Here is a 14,149-nt window from a genome sequence, read left to right as displayed (position 1 = left end):
CCGCACTTTCCTCTCTGTCTCTCTCTTCCCCTCCCGCAGCCAAGGCTCCATTGGAGCAAAGATGGCCCGGGCGCTGGGGATGGCTCTGTGGCCTCTGCCCCAGGCGCTAGAGTGGCTCTGGTCGCAACATGGCGACGCCCAGGATGGGCAGAGCATCGCCCCCTGGTGGGCAGAGCATCGCCCCCTGGTGGGCGTGCCGGGTGGATCCCGGTCGGGCGCATGCGGGAGTCTGTCTGACTGTCTCTCCCTGTTTCCAGCTTCAGAAAAAAAAAAAAAAAAAAAAAAAAAAAAGACCACTGAGTGCTTATATACATCTAAGATAAAGGTATTCAGTCTTTCCAGGGGAAAAGCTAAGAAATCAAGTCACAATTCCAATACTTTACATGTGCTAGCCTTTTAAGAAAAGCCCTTCCGGTTGCAAGAAAAATAAAACCTTCTAAATCACAGGACACCATGTTTACAGGATGACTTGAGCTGTAAATTGCACTCTATAATTTATGTTAATACATTTAAATAGATTTTAAAAATTAGTCTTCAAAAGGATGACTCTCTCTCAACAGCTTTTTCTTAGAAAAAAACAGCTTCCAAGTGAAAAAATGAAATTACTCAATTGAGTATTAAACCTTTTGGGTAAAAGGTAAAATTTACATTCTTATAAGAAGGCAGAACAAAATATATGTAAATAACCTTGGAAAAGAAACTGAGTTGTTAACACAAATTTAAACACTATTCATGCTTTCAAATCTAAGTCCTAATTCAAAATGTTTAGGATGGGAACTGGGACAATCTAACTTTGGTTTAATGGCTTCCAGGTACCTGCTGAGTTACAAATTAAACACGCAGATCAGGTCCAATGATATGCAAATTAACACCAGGCCAAAAATTACTGGTCACAAAGATTTTAAGAAACCCTTCAGTACTTCTAATCAAGGTTTAAAGAATTCCATTACTCTGTAAAAAAATATATATATATAAGGAAGCCGTTGATCCCCTCTGCCCAGTGAGCTGTGTGGAGCCATGGCCCAGGTGCTCCCTCCCAGGGTCTGTAACTCGCTGGGCTTCACTGTGCTGCTCTCACACAGGACACTGCCAGCACGCTTAGATTTTACCAGAGATTCAGCATAGGCCTCATTTGAATTCTTCGTTGGGAACCTGCAATCTCCCTCATTTCCTCTCTAGTTCCCTCTTTCTAAAGTAATTTGAACCTTGTTTAATTATGACAGTGTGTACTCAAATCACCGACATTGCTCTTCAACTTTTTAGTTTTAGTTTTTTCAAAGGTGTTTTCCCACCTCTTTCCCAAGTCAAGGGAATCAAGCCTGCCTGAGAGTTCCAGATCCGCCTTGGAAGACTGGGATAGACGCTCCAGGTGTCCGGAAAAGCAGGGTGGAAGTGTACACCAGGCCCCTGGTGGCTGAGCTGACAGTCATAGGCTAAGGAGCAAACTCAGTTGCCCTAACATCCTGGAGGAACTTTCTTTCTTTCTTTCTTTCTTTCTTTCTTTCTTTCTTTCTTTCTTTCTTTCTTTCTTTCTTTCTTTCTTTCTTTCTTTCTTTCTTTCTTTCTTTCTTTCTTTCTTTAAGAGAGAGAGAGACAGGAAGGAAAAGAAATGAGAAGCATCAACTCATAGTTGCAGCACTGAGTTGTTCATTGATTTCTTCTCATACATGCCTTGATGGGGGTGGGGGGTGGGGGGGGGAAGCTCCAGCTGAGCCAGTGACCCCTTACTCAAGCCAGTGACCTTGGGCTTCAAGCCAGTGACGATGGGGTCATGTCTATGACCCCACGCTCAAGCCGGTGACCCCACGCTCAAGCTGATGAGCCTACGCTCAAGCTGGTGAGCCTGTGCTCAAGCCCAATGAGCCCACATTAAAGCCAATGACCTTGGGGTTTTGAACCTGGGGACAGTCTGATGCTCTATCCACTGCACCAGCACCAGTGAAGTGATATCCTGGAGGAGCTCTTTAAGTGTCTGGATGACGAATGTTGTCCTCACTCTCCTCAATCAAACGAACACCCTAGCACTTTCCAATCTCTACATAAAGCTGCTCTGTAGCTGAGAGCCCTTCTACCCTTTCCTGAACACAAGTACTTCAGCCAGTGTATCTCCTGAATGTTTCTCATTGTCAACCTAAAAAATTTCCAAATCTGTAGAAATTTTTTATGAGTTTATTTGAGCCAAATTGTCAACAATTGCCAGAAAGCGAAGTCTCAATGAATTGAGAAAATGTTCTTGAAAATGGCTGTTTCACCACTTATTTTATACATCAGCATCAGAGGGAAAGATGTGAGGGTGCTGGTCAAATAAGTTTGTAAATATGATATATGTTTTCTTGCTTATAGTTTATATTGGGTGTGGGGGACAGGTTGTAAGCAGGCAGGGTCGTTATAGCCTAAAGCTTAGTTTTAAGACTAAGCCTTTCCCACCCTAAGTGACTTTGTATCAGAGACTTCCTTGTTTGTATATTGGATTAAAGGTTTTGATTTCTACACTATAAAATGGGGCAGAGGAGCCCATGCTGGAGGAGAACAGAGAAAGGCCACGTGGAGGAGAGGAGAAGCAGCCAAAATGGCTTGAGTGCTGAAGGAGAAACCAGTTTCTGCAGAGTTTGTGCAGAGAGAAGGAGATGGGGAACAGAGGTGAATAGGCTGGTGAAGTAGAAACCTTTGATTTTAGGAAACTCGGATAAGTCAGTGGCTTTGGGAGCCCTGAATGGAAAGGGAAGTGTTTTCCCACTGTGTGTATTTCTTGCCTGCCGGGTACAAGCTAGGAATAAATCTAATGGCTGACCAGTTCTTGGCTCCTTTGTTTCATTACCGTCTATCCAAATCAAATGTGAACCTGCATGGGCCAGGCGGCTGTGATGGTGGCCTTGGCTACTGGCCATACATTTGGCGTAGTCTGTGGCAGGAATTGGAAATCGTTATGGAGCTGCCATTCTTGAGGTACATGGTAGAGGAATGGTTGCTGTTATGGTTCCCCATGGCTGTCCTTTAGGGGACCATAGGCTGGCTGACTTTTACAGCTACATGTGAGGAAACCGAGGGTTCTGTGGAAGAGGCTGCACAGGACCTGCAAATCGAGCAGTGGAAGGAGCTGGAGCAAACACGGGAGAGCCTGACCTGTGGTGGCGCAGTGGATAAAGCGTCGACCTGGAAATGCTGAGGTTGCCGGTTCAAAACCCTGGGCTTGCCTGGTCAAGGCACATATGGGAGTTGATGCTTCCAGCTCCTCCCCCCCTTCTCTCTGTCTCTCTCTCCTCTCTCTCCCTCTCTGTCTCTCTCTCTCCTCTCTAAAAATGAAAAAACAAAAAAACAAAAAAACCACGGGAGAAAGAGATGCCAACCCGGGAGCTAGAGCAAGCACTGGAAAAGGAGGCCAACCAGGTTTGTGAGATTTTCTTGGAAATGGAGCAGCCACTAGAGAAGGAATCACAGGTTCATGAGTTGCAGATTGCCCTGGACATTGTGGAGAGCCAGCAGTGGCCGGGGCTGAGGCTGCAAGGCTCGCAGAGCAGAAGGCAGCAGCGCCCCAGGACTCAAGCCCAGCAGCAGGAGATGATGTTTTCAGTTACTATTTGAAGGATGAGGAGAATACAGCTGGAGTTGTGATCTGCAGTCTCCAGAAAGTGAGAGTCCAGCAGCAAGGAGTACTTATTACGTCCCTGGTAGGTCTGCGATTTTGGGACACAGTGGGCGATGTTATCATGCTCTCCAGAACAGAGATGGAAATGCTGACTGCCATTGCCACGTGCTCCTCTTTGGGACAGTGTAAGACCTGCCAGGACAGCAGGGATGAGGATGGTGGCTGAGGCCCCATGTGCATGGACTGGTTCCTGTACTATGACTGAAGTGGGCACTGCCTCCTTTGTTGGATGGACTTACGGATTTTCGACAATGTGAAATACCCTGATGGGGGTGGGGGTGGCTTTGCTGGAGGCCCTTCCCCTGTCCTGGGAAACTTCACACTGCTATAAAGAAGTCTGAGAACATTTTGTGCTTTTGGCAAAGTGCTCAGAGACTGGTGAAATGTACCTTTGTAATTGTTGAAATGGTATGATTTGTCATGTTGTTGTAATTTGTGTAATGTGCCTAATTTCCTTGTGTAGGAATACCTGTGCTTTAGATTGTGAAGCGAGCAAAAGGGGTGGGATGTTGGTCAAATAAGTTTGTAAATATGGTATATATGTTTGCTCACTTATAGTTTGTATTGGGTGGGGGGACAGGCTGTAAGCAGGCAGGGTCGTTATAGCCTAAGGCTTAGTTTTAAGACTAAGCATTCCCACCCTAAGTGACTTTGTTTCAGAGACTTCCTTGTTTGTATATTGGATTAAAGGTTTGATTTTTACACTATAAAATGGGGCAGAGGAGCCCATGCTGGAGGAGAACAGAGAGAGGCCACGTGGAGGAGAGGAGAAGCAGCCAAGATGGCTGAGTGCTGAAGGAGAAACCAGTTTGTGCAGAGTTTGTGCAGAGAGAAGGAGATGGGGAACAGAGGTGAATAAGGCTGGCGAGGTACAAACCTTTGATTCTAGGAAAGTCGAATAAGTCAGTGGTTTTGGGAGCCCTGAATGGAAAGGGAAGTGTTTTCCCACTGTGTGTATTTCTTGTCCACTGGGTGCAAGCTAGGATTAAATCTAATGGCCCACCAGTTTTTGGCTCCATTGTTTCATTACCGTCTGTCCGAATCTAATGTGAACCCGCATGGGCCAGGCTGCTGTGATGGTGGCCGTGCCTACGGGCTTTACAAAGTGTAAAGCCAGAAGCCAGGGCTACCATCACAGCAGCCTGGCCCATGCAGGTTTGCATTGGATTCAGACAGTCGGTAAAAAAACAACGGAGCCAAAAACTCATGGACCATCATCTTTAATCCTAGCTTGCACCTGGCGGGCAAGTAAAAACACACACTAGGCTCCAAAACCCACTCATTCAGTGCTGACAAAGCTACTGACTTATCCGAGTTTCCTAGAATCAAAGGTTTCTAGCTCACCAGACTTTATTCACCTCTGTTTCCCATCTCCTTCCTTCTACCTACACAAACTCTGCACAAAACTGGCTCTCACTCAACACTCTGCCATCTTGGCTGCTTCTCCTGGCCTCCTCCACGTGGCCTTTTTCTGCTCTCCTTTCTGCTCTCTCCTCTAATGATAATCTCAGGAACCAAGAGAGCAAGCTCCCGTTCTGCCCCCATTTTATAGTGTAGATTCATAACCTTTAATCCAATATATGAAATAGGGAAGTTTCTAATACAAAAGTCACTTATCTGGGGCATGATGGGATTGTACCACCCCACATCAGAATGGGTGGGAAAGGCTTAGTCCTAAAACCAAGCCTCAGGCTACAAGGATCCTGCCTGCCCACAGCCCGCCCCCAACACACATTAATATCACCTAGGCGACGGCCTCCACACGGGCAGCGCCATCTTTAAGAGAGTGAGCATAATATATTTTATCTGCCCAACACAGAGGGAGTTACATGAAATTGACTGGTGATAGATTAGAAAGGTGGGAGATAGTAAAGTGGGGGAGGCATTGTGGGGGGAATCTCTAGGATTGGATAAAAAGTAAAAATATATATGTAAGGTTGACCAAAGGGGGACACCCGATTGCAGGTTAAGAAAAGTTTATTAGTGGGTGATCTGCCAGGCTGACACCTAAGGCAGAGGTCAGCAGCTGTTTCTCTAACAGATAGAGTTAAATAGGGGATTTGAGGGTGCGGGAAAAAGGATTAACCATACGTAAACTAGAAGACCTACACTCGGGTGAGTCAATTCAGATATCCAGATGCCTGGGGGGAGGTGATCTGGAATGTCCAGTTTTTTAATGTCCCTTGTCTACTATATGGCCAGTATCCACTGCCACCATCACAGCCGCCTGGCCCATGCAGGTTCTCATTGGATTTGGACAGTTGGTAAAGAAACAACAGAGCCAAAAACTGGTGGGCCATCATCTTAAATCTAGCTTGCACCTGGTGGGCAAGTAAAAACACTCACTGGGCTCCAAAACCCACTCATTCAGTGCCCACAAAGCTACTGACTTATCCGAGTTTCCTAAAATCAAAGGTTTCTAGCTCACCAGACTTATTCACCTCTGATCCTTATCTCTTTCTCTCTGCACAAACTCTGCACAAACTGGCTTTTCCTTCATCACTCTGCCATCTTGGCTGCTTCTCCTGGCCTCCTCCACGTGGCCTTTCTCTGCTCTCCTCTCTGCTCTCTCCTCTAATATTAATCTCAGGAACCAAGAGAGCAAGCTCCCGGTCTGCCCCCATTTTATAGTGTAGAAATCAAAACCTTTAATCCAATATACAAATAAGGAAGTCTCTGATACAAAGTCACTTATCTGAGGCATAATGGGGTTTCTTATGAGAGTGCACCACCCTACATCAAAAAGGGTGGGAAAGGCTTAGTCCTAAAACCAAGCCCCAGGCTACAAGGATCCTGCCTGCCCACAGCCTGCCCCAACACACATTAATATCATATAATCATGCCCATTCCAAGCAAGAAGGGCAACTAATACCACCTGGACGACGGGCTTCCACGTGGGCAGCGCCATCTTTAACAAAGTGAGCAGAATATATTTTATCTGCCCAACATCTACTTAAGGGAGAAGCCCCCTCCCCTGTCCTGCCTGCAACCCTATCTGTATATACTGAAACTTCTTTTTACATAGGCAGGAATAAGATAGTTCATAGTTAATTAACATGATAATAAACCATGAGAGGTTTTGCTTGTTCCTGCTCTGGTGGAACACTTGTGAGGAGAGGGGCAGGAAAGAAGATTACCTGCATGTTATCAGGTATCAGATATGCTATACTGGAAAAGACAACAGACAGGTTCAGTTAAGGTAAGCATAGACCTTTGTTAGAGAAAATACCTCCCTAGAACGTGACTACCCACAATGAACTGTTTTTAGTTAGAAAGTTTTCATTTCAGACCATCCTGTGTGGTTACTTTGGGTCCCTGAGTTTGCAAGGCCACCATGCAGGCCTCCCCTGAGCTTGTCAGGTTCAGCATGTAGCCCCTTTTTCACCCACATGATTTTGCCATTTTCTAAGGAAATATCTGGAACAACTTAGTTGTTTAAATTCTAAGAGAAAAATAATGGTGTTGGGCAGATAAAATGTATTATGCTCACTTTGTTAAAGATTATGTTGCCCACGAGGAGGCCGTCACCCAGGTGATATTAATGTGTGTTGAGAATCCTTGTAGCCTGGGGCTTGGTTTTAGGATTAAGCCTTTCCCACCCTTTTTGATGTGGGGCAGTACAATCCAATCATGCCTCAGAGAAGTGACTTTGTATTAGAGACTTCCCTATTTTATATATTGGATTAGAGGTTGTGAAGCTACACTATAAAATAGGGGCAGAACGGGGGCTTGCCCTCTCTTGGTTCCTGAGGTTAGCATGAGAGAGCGGAGAGAGTAGAGCCAGCAGTGGAAGGAGGCCACGTGGAGTAGGCCAGGAGAAGCAGCCAAGATGGAGGAGTGCTGAGTGAGATGCCAGTTTGTGTAGAGTTTGCATCTGGGATAAGGAAGGAGATGGGGAACTGAGGAGAATAAGGCTGGTGAGCTAGAAACCTTTGATTCTAGGAAACTCGGATAAGTCAGTGGCTTTGTGAGCACTGAATGTGATTGGGTTTTGGAGCCCAGTGTGTGTTTTTACTTGCCCGCCGGGTGCAAGCTAGGATTAAAGACTATGGCCCACCAGTTTGTGGCTCCGCCGTTTCTTTACCGACTGTCCGAATCCAATGCGAACCTGCACAGGCCAGGCGGCTGCTTTGGTAGTGGCCCTGGCCTTGGCTTCTGGCTTTACAAATGGTATCTACTGAGTCAGTATTTAGTATTTTTTTTTTTGTATTTTTCTGAAGCTGGAAACGGGGAGAGACAGTCAGACAGACTCCCGCATGCGCCCGACCAGGATCCACCCAGCACGCCCACCAGATGCCACGCTCTGCCCACCAGGGGGCGATGCTCTGCCCCTCCGGGGCGTCGCTCTGCGGCAACCAGAGCCACTCTAGTGCCTGGGGCAGAGGCCAAGGAGCCATCCCCAGCGCCTGGGCCATCTTTGCTCCAATGGAGCCTTGGCTGCGGGAGGGGAAGAGAGAGACAGAGAGGAAGGAGGGGGGGGGTGGAGAAGCAAATGGGCGCTTTTCCTATGTGCCCTGGCCGGGAATCGAACCCAGGTCCCCCGCATGCCAGGCTGACACTCTACCGCTGAGCAGTATTTAGTATTTTAATTAGCTCAGCCTCCCCTGCAGCACAGACCAAGGGTACATGTATCTTCTAAGGAAGGAAAGACCTTCACTGCCCAACTCCATGGTGTGGACCAACTACTGATTCTATTCAAGCAACTCATACCCTCAGCCCAGTGGAGTGTTATTGGGCAAATAAATTCTTTTTTCTCACTCTTAGTGTTAAAGATGGCCACTGCCCTCAAGTGATACAGCTAATTGCCCTTCTTGCTTGGGAAGGGGCTTGGTTATGCTAATGTGTGCTGGAGGAGGGGGTTGTCCTGCTGAAAAGTCTTAAAAGGAGGAGCTAGGAGGCCGTTTTAGAGAGAGTGACCACACTCTTGTAGAGAGGAAGAGCCCATGGGGTAGCAGGGCAGGGAAGCCACGTGGAGGAGGCAGCCAAGATGGCGGGGTAAAGCCAGTAGCCATGGTCACCGTCGCAGCTGTGCATTTAATTCAAACAGATGGTAGTAAAACAACAGAGCCAAAAACTTGTGAACCATCACCTTTAATCCTAGCTTGCTTGCACCTGGTGGGCAACAAACACACACAGTGGGAAAAAACTTCCCTTTTGTTGGGCAGATAAAATATATTATGCTCACTTTGTTAAAGATGGTGCTGCCCATGTGGAAGCCCATCGCCCAGGTGATAATATTAGTTGCCCTTCTTGCTTGGGATGGATGTGATAACATTAATGTGTGTTGGGTGGGGGAGGGCTTTTGTGCCAAAAGGTTTTAAAAGGAGAGATCATGGTGGGCGGTAGCAAAGCAACCAAACGGCGCCACCATTGGCCCACCATGAAAGCTGGAACACTCACTAGTGGGCGGGAGGGACCAGGTTGACCAGCAGTGCAAAAGTGGGCAGTTTTTATAAAAGGGTTCCCCATCATGGCCTTAGGCTATAACAACCCTGCCTGCTTACAGCCTGTTTCCCACACACAATGCAAACTATAAGCAAGCAAACATATATCATATTTACAAACTTATTTGACCAACATTCCACCCCTTTTGCTCACTTCACAATCTAAAGCAAGGTATTCCTGCACAAGGAAATTACACAAATTACAACATGACAAATCATACAATTTCAACAATTACAAAGGTACACTTCACCAGTCTCTGAGCACTTTGCCAAAAGCGCAAAATGTCCTCTGATTTCTTTCTAGCCATGGGAAAAGCTTTCCGGGACAGGGAAATGCTTCCAGCAAAGCCACCCCCACCCCATCAGGGTATTTCACATTGTCCAAAATCCTTAAGTCCATCCAAAAAGGAGCCAGGGCCCACTCTGGTCATAGTCCAGGAATCAGTCCAAGCACATGGGGCCCCAGCCACCTCCGTCATCCCTGCCGTCCTGGCAGGTCTTACACTGTCCCAAGCGGGAGCACGTGGCAATGGTAGTCAGCATTTCCATCTCTGCTCCAGAGAGCATGATGGCATTCACCCCTATGTCCCCAAAATCACAGACCTACCAGGGGCGTAGTAGGTATTCCTTGCTGCTGGGCTCTCACCTTCGGAGACTGCAGATGGCAACTCCAGCCTGATTCTCCTCATCCTCCAAAGAGGAACTGAAAACATCAGCTCCTGATGCTGGGTTTGAGCACCAGGCTGATGCCACTTTCTGCTCTGTGGGCCTTGCAGCCCCAGCTCAGGCCTCAGCCCTGGCCTCCCACCGCTGCTGGCTCTCCACAACGTCCAGGGCAATCTGCAACTCACGAAACTGTAATTCCTTCTCTAGCGGCTGCTCCATTTCCAAGCAAATCTTGCAAACCTGGTCAGCCTCCTTTTCCAGTGTTTGCTTCAGCTCCAGGGTCAGCATCTCTTTCTTCTACATTTGCTCCAGCTCCTTCCACTGCTCAGTTTGTAGGTCCCAGGCAGCCTCTTCCACAGAGCTCTCAGTTTCCTCATTCATGGCTGTAAAAGTCAGCCAGCCTATGGCCTCCAAAAGGACAGCCATAGGGAACCATAACAGCAGCCAGTCCTCTACTCCACCTCTCAAAGATGGTGGTGGCTCCATATCGATCTGTATCGAATCCTGCCACAGACTATGCCAAATGTAAAACCAGTAGCCACGGCCACCATCACAGCCACCTGGCCAATGCAGGTTCGCATTTGATTTGGACAGATGGTAATAAAACAACGAAGCCAAAAACTGGTGAGCCATCATCACCTTTAATCTTAGCTTGCACCTGGCGGGCAAGAAATACACACAGTGGGAAAACACTTCTCTTACCATTCAGGGCTCCCAAAGCCACTGACTTATCCGAGTTTCCTAGAATCAAAGGTTTCTAACCTTACTAGCCTTATTCACCTCTGTTCCCATCTTCTTCTCTCTGCACAAACTCTGCACAAACTGGCTTCTCCTTCAGCACTCTGCCATCTTGGCTGCTTCTCCTCTCCTCCAGCATGGGCTTTGCTCCATTTTATATGTAGAAATCAAAACCTTTAATCCAATATACAAATAAGAAAGTCTCTAATACAAAGTCACTTAGGGTGGGAATGCTTAGATTTAAAACTAAGCTTTAGCTTATAATGACCCTGCCTGCTTACAACATGTCCCCCACACCCTATACAAAGTATAAGTGAGCAAACATATATATCATATTTACAAACTTATTTGACCAACAGGTGGAATGGTGAGGTGGAAGCCTTTGATTCTAGGAAAACTCGGATGAGTCAGTACCTTTGTAAGCACTGAATGAGTGGATTTTGGAACTCAGTGTGTTTGTGTTTACTTACTTGCCAAGTATGAGTCTAGAATTTAAAAAAAAAATGGACCACCAGTTTTCGGCTCAATTGTTTCTCTACAATCTGTCTGAATTAAATGTAAACCTACACTGGCCAGGTGGCTTTGATGGCAGCCATGGCTACTGGCCTTACAAGTATCCTATGAATGTTGGTTTTGTTTGATCGAGAGTTTTGCTGGAATCTTAAATTATGGACTCTTGACCTGTGTGGGTCTCTGAGAATCCTTATAGTCAGGAGAAAGAATGTGTTTTGGGTATGCATGTGTATTTTATTTATTTGTTTATCTATCTATTTATTTATTTATATTTAGAAAATTAATTTTAACACGGTGACATTAATAAGTGTACACAGATTTTAGGCAAACATCACTCTATCATTTGAATAGTTAGTTACGTTGTATATCCATCACCTAAAATCAGATCATTTTCCGTTACCCTATATTTGTCCACGTGTGCATTTTCTATGATCCCTTTCAGTTGTGGGATTAATCTTAAGTATAATAGACATCCTCAATACTAGACTAGACTGGGTGGAGTGGATGAGGCTTTGAAATCAGCTGCTGTTTGTGATTTTGAATTGGGAAGTATGGGGAAAGAAGAAAGTTACACCCTTCTGTTACCTGCAAAACAATTCTTTTCTTGAGAGAAAGAATTCAATCAGGAGACAAAGTCCACAAGTAAAGGAAGGATTTATTGGCCAGGTCGGAATACACTCAAAAAGGACTGAGCAGGCGAAGAAAAGGGGACCCTGAAGACAGGTTCAGGAAGTTAGCCCAGGACAAGCTGCTGCTGCCCATTTAAGTCTCATGGGGACACTTAGAGCTTAGAGGGAGACAAGAAAAATGCACCTAGATAGAAGAAGAGAAAGAGGAAGGTGCAGGCATGCTCCCAGGAGAGGGCGCTGGGTCCTCTCCTCCATCCTAAGATCTTTAAAAAGGTGGAGATCTTAGGGGAGGTCCCCAGGGATGATCTCAGTGTAGGGAATCACCCATCTAATCTTGGACCTTCTAGCCTGACCTGTGGTGGCGCAGTGGATAAAGCATCAACCTGGAAACACTGAGGTTGCCCGTTCAAAACCCTGGCTTGCCTGGTCAAAGCACATATAGGAGTTGATGCTTTCTGCTCCTCCCCCTTCTCTCTTTCTCTCGCTCTCTCTCTGTATCTCCCCCCCTCCTCTCTAAAATGAATAAATTAAAAAAAAAATTTAATCTTGGACCTTCAATAACTTGGATTGGGGAACTTTAATTAAAAAGCCCTGAGTGTGAATGGTGATGTGAATGTGCAAGTTTTTTGGATGCAAACAACAAGAAGCTGTAAGTGAATAAGTAACCTTTGAAAGGAATGCATGTGAACTGGGGCTTTAGGAAATTAGCCTAGAGGTTTATAGATTGCCCCTACCTTTGTGCTTGTTAATTAGCAAAAGAAAAAGAATGTACTGACCAAAACTAGCCCTTTTCCCATATCAGTAAGAAGTACATTAGTCATTCTTTCCCCTTATCTCCCTCCCTCATAATCCTGTTACCTTTGTTCTTATAAAAAAGTTTCTGCTTCTGATCAATAAAAGCTCTGGGAGAAGGAAACTCTGGAGGTTAGTCTCTCTTGACTGCCTCTCCCTCTTCTCGACAATGGTTTGTGTCTTGAGCAGTTTTTCCACAGGACACTGGTAGTTACCAGCAGGCTGGAGGATACATTTCAGTAGACTATTCATCCGCTTTTCAGGTGTGCCCTTTTAGGATCCTGGTCTCCATAACTAGGTCAGCACCAGGGCAGGGGTCTTTAGTCAATGCAGCTGGTCCTAGGCCAGGGGTCCCCAAACTTTTTACACAGGGGCCAGTTCACTGTCCCTCAGACCGTTGGAGGGCCGGACTATAAAAAAACTATGAACAAATCCCTATGCACACTGCACATATTTTATTTTAAAGTAAAAAAACAAAATGGGAACAAATACAATTTTTAAAATAAAGAACAAGTAAATTTAAATCAACAAACTGACCAGTATTTCAATGGGAACTGTAAGAATGAGACGGCACTCGAACACCAGGTGTGCAGGCTTTATTAGAGGAGAAAGACCTGCCGGGGCACTCCTCCAGGAGAAGTGCACCCAAACAGACTCTGAGGCAAACATTTATTAAGGTGGGGAGAGCTTTGAGCAAGTGTGCGTTGAGTCAGCAATTCTGGTGTGCTCCCTTCTGCAGTCCTACGATTTCGACTTCCTGGAACACTTCTTCTTGGGGCAGCTACCAGCTTCCTAGAAGCTCCTGTTTCAGGAGCGATAGTCCAGTAAGTAAGGGTGGGGTCAGAATAGACAAGTGGAACGGCAAAAGGGTAGTTTGGAAATTTTGGTAAATTCATGTATCTATCAGGAACTATGGGCCTGCTTTTGGCTAATGAGATGGTCAATGTGCTCCTCTCACTGACCACCAATGAAAGAGGTGCCCCTTCCAGAAGTGCGGCGGGGGCCAGATAAATGTCCTCAGGGGGCTACATGCAGCCCGCGGGCCATAGTTTAGGAATCCCTATCCTAGGCCCTTGCCCATGACTCAGTGGATAGAGCGTTGGCCTGGGGTATGGACATCCTGGATTCGATTCCTGGTTATGGCACAAGAGAAGCGACCATCTGCTCCTCTCCTTTGCCCCCTTCTCTTCTTTTCCTCTTCCTGTCCCGAAACCAGTGGCTTGATTTGGTTCCACTGTCAGCCCCAGGCACTGAGGATGGCTTAGTTGGTCTGAGTGTGTCAGTCTCAGGTGCTAAAAATAGCTCGGTTGATTCGAACACTGGCCCTAGTCAGGGGGTGCCAGGTGGATCCTGGTCAGGATGCATGAGGAAGTCTGTCTTACTATCTCCCCTCCTCTCACAATAATTTAAAAAAATGTAGCTGGTCCTGAGGTCAGCTATGGCATCCTTGTCTGGTTTTGCTGCTTTTCTGGGCCTGGAGCTAAAACTCAACTGATGCCTAGATGTTATCTCTAGGGCTTAATGCTTGAAAAAGTGGAAGTGCAAAGGCTTGTATGGGTGTCCTATGAGGCCATTCTCCTGCCCCTTGTTCCTTCTCTAATGGGGCCTAAAACCACATGACTAGCGATATTCCACAGGGAGTGGGGGGGGGGGTCTTAGGGGAGGGTCGGAGTCAGGACCAGGCTTAAACCGCATGACCAGCTAAGGGAGGAAAGGTCATT

The sequence above is a fragment of the Saccopteryx leptura genome, chromosome 1, assembly GCF_036850995.1.
Source record: "Saccopteryx leptura isolate mSacLep1 chromosome 1, mSacLep1_pri_phased_curated, whole genome shotgun sequence".
Lineage (NCBI taxonomy): Eukaryota > Metazoa > Chordata > Mammalia > Chiroptera > Emballonuridae > Saccopteryx > Saccopteryx leptura.
The sequence above is the reverse complement of the archived record's forward strand: the minus strand, read 5'-3'. Positions refer to the sequence as shown.